General features: G+C 42.7%; 1 pseudogene; it reads right to left on the bottom strand.

The window, feature by feature from the left end:
- Window positions 1-2,721: 2,721 nt before the first annotated feature.
- LOC105534867 lies at window positions 2,722-3,384 on the bottom strand (annotated as a pseudogene).

Consider the following 3,384-nt stretch of genomic DNA (forward strand, 5'->3'; position numbering starts at 1 on the left):
TAAAAAAAATTTATTGGCCAGGCATGGTAGCTCACGCCTGTAATCCCAGCACTTTGGGAGGCTGAAGTGGGCAGATCACCTGAGGTCAGGAGTTCGAGACAAGGCTGGCCAACATGACGAAACCCTGTCTCTATTAAACATCCAAAAAAATTAGCTGGGCATGGTGGTGGGCACCTGTAATCCCAGTTACTTGGGAGGCTGAGGCAGGAGAATCGCTTAAACTCGGAAGGCACAGGTTCAGTGAGCCGAGATCGCGCCACTGCACTCCAGGGTGGGCAATGAGTGAAACTCCGTCTAAAAAAAGTTTTTTTCCTTAGTTTTAAACACAGTATATACAAAGCACTCTCACATTGCTGATATGAATGTCTTTAAATGAAAAGCAACTGGTAATTTATATCAAAATTATAAATACACAAGCTCCTTGCCCCGGAAAGTCCAATTTTAGAAATTTAACCTATGGATAAATCCACACAGCTGTGAAATGACATGTGTTCATGGCTGTACATTGCAGCATTGTTTATAATAGCAAAAGATTGGAAGCATCTGTATTAGGCCATTTTTGCATTGCTATAATGAAATATCTGAGGTTGGGTAATTTTTAAAGAGGTTTAATGGGCTCATAGTTCTGCAAGCTTTACAGGAAACATGGTGCTAGCAGGTGCTTCTGCTGAGGCCTCAGGAAGCTTACAATCCTGGCTGAAGGTGACAGGGATCCAGCATGTCACATGGAGAGAATAGGAACAAGAAAGTGAGGGGGGTGAGGTCCCAGTTTATCACCAAGGGGATGGCGTTAAACCATTCACAAAGGATCTGTTCCCATGATCCAATCACCTCCCAACAGGGCCCACCTCCAACATTGGGAATCATATTTCAACATGAGATTTGGAGGGGTCAAACATCCAAACTATATCACAGTCTTAATATCCATCAGTAGAGGGTTAGTTACATAAATTATGGGGCTGTGTGTAGTGGCTCACCCTATTATCCCAGCACTTTGGAAGGCCAAGGCAGGTCGGTCACTGGAAGCCAGGAGTTTGAAACCAGCCTGGGAAACATAGCAAGCCCCTATCTCTACTTTAAAAAATAAAAAAAAATACATCAATAATCTGAATACTATGCAGCTATAACAAAACACAGGAAGCTCTTTATGCATTGATATGAAACCTTCAAAATCTACTGGTATATGAAAAAAGTCAAGATGCAGAATAGTGTGTAAAGAAAGCTAAAATTTGGCTGGGTCTGGTGGCTCATGCTCATGAACCTAGCACTTTGGGAGGCTGACGCAGGAGGACTGCTTGAGGCCAGGAGTTCAAGACCAATCTAGCTAATATAGCAAAACCCCACCTCTGTTAAAAGAAATAATAAAGAAAATGAAAATTTGTGTTAACAAGGAAGATAACATTAGTATGCATGTGTATATTTGATTATATTTACATAAAACATCTTTGGAAGGATAGGGAAGAACTGAGAGGCCGGGAATAGCAGTAGGAGAGATAAGTTTTACAGTTTGACCTGTTACACTTTTTTGGATGCAGGATGTTGCTGTTGCTCAGATTGGAGCGCAGTGGCAGTATCTTGGCTCACTGCAGCCTCTGCCTCCTGGGCTTAGGTGATCCTCCCACCTCACCCTCCTGAGTAGCTGGGACCACAGGTACATGCCACAACATTGGCTAATTTTTGTATTTCTTGTAGAGATGGGGTTTTGCCACGTTGCCAAGGTTGGTCTCGAACTCCTGAGCTCAAGCAATTTGCCTGCCTTGGCCTTCCAAAATGCTGGGATTACAGGTGTGAACCACCATGCCTGGCCCCTTTTATACTTTTTGAATCTTGATTTTTGTTTTAAGTATAACTTACTCAAAATAAATAATGAAAATGAAAACAAAGTACAATGACAAAAATTAAAAACATGCCTTAGCAAAAATAAAAAACTAACATATACACAAAATCAAAACATACTAACTAGCCAGGCCCGGTGGCTCATGCCTGTAATTGGAGGCTGAGGTGGGTGGGTCACCTGAGGTCAGGAGTTCAAGACCAGCCTGGCCAACATGGTGAAATCCTATCTCCACTAAAAATACAAAAAATTAGCCAGGCATGGTGGCCTGCGCCTGTAATCCCAGCTACTCAGAAGGCTGAGGCACAAGAATCACTTGAACCCAGGAGGCAGAGGTTGTAGTGAGCCGCTGCACTCTGACCTCTGCACTCTGACCTCGGCAACAGAGTGAGATTGCCACTGCACTCTGACCTCGGCAACAGAGTGAGATTCTGTCTCAAAAAAACAAAAACAAAAACAAAAACAAACACAAAACAAAACATACAAACTATAGTTGGGTATAAGATTAAAAGAAAAACCCTCCCTCTTCCATATTCCATGCATTTATTTTATTCTATTTTATTGAGACAGGGTCTCACTCTGTTGCCCAGGTTGGAGTACAGTGGCGCAATCAGTTCACTACACTCTCAGACTCCTGGGCTCAGGGGATCCTCCTGTCTCAGCCTTCCAAGTAGCTGGGACTACAGGTGTAGGCCACCACACTCGGCTCATTTTTAAATTTTTTTGTAGAGACAGAGGCCTCCCTATGTTGCCCAGGCTGGTCTCAAACTCCTGGCCTCAAGTGATCCTCCCACCTCAGCCTCCCAAAGTGCTGGGATTACAGGTGTGAGCCAGCATGCCTGCCCTCCACCCATTTAAAAAGATTTTTCTTCTTTTTCTTCTTTTTTTTAGAGATAGAGATGTTGCCCAGGTTGGTCTTGAACTCTTGGGCTCAATCAATCCTCCCATTTTGGCCTCCCAAAGTGCTGGGATTACAGGCATAAACCACTGTGCCTGGCTGCTTTTTGTCTTTTTGTTTTTACAGAAAAGGTCTTACTATGCTGTCCAGGCTGGAGTGCAGTGGTTATTCACAGGCATGATCATAGCTCACTGCAGCCTTGAACTCCTGGACTCAAGCAGCCTTTCTGCCTCAGCTTCCCAAGTAGATGGGACTACTGTCGCATACCACCACACCCAGCTTAAAAGGATATTTGATGTATTTTATCTAGCATTTCTGGGTGTTTTTTTTTTTTTTTTTTGATACACTTATTCATGCCACAAAGTAAGTGGTACTTATACAAGTGTACAGTGATTTTTCAGGTTCCTTTCTAATATAGCTTGCTTAAATTCACAAGCCAACTAATGTTTCATTTCATGTGCACTCTAAGTGAAGCTGGTTAATGATGACCATAAGCAGGTGCAGAAGCTTTCAACATTTTACTTATTTTATCAGTACTCCTGATTTTATAAATGATGAGGCTCATCAACCCCATTCCCACTCAAATCTGACAAACTTGGGTATAAGAGGGCTTCACAGGCATCCAAACATTTTTAATAATGTTTTGAAGCAT

The sequence above is a fragment of the Mandrillus leucophaeus genome, unplaced genomic scaffold (assembly GCF_000951045.1).
Source record: "Mandrillus leucophaeus isolate KB7577 unplaced genomic scaffold, Mleu.le_1.0 Scaffold14, whole genome shotgun sequence".
In the NCBI taxonomy this organism is placed as follows: Eukaryota; Metazoa; Chordata; class Mammalia; order Primates; family Cercopithecidae; genus Mandrillus; species Mandrillus leucophaeus.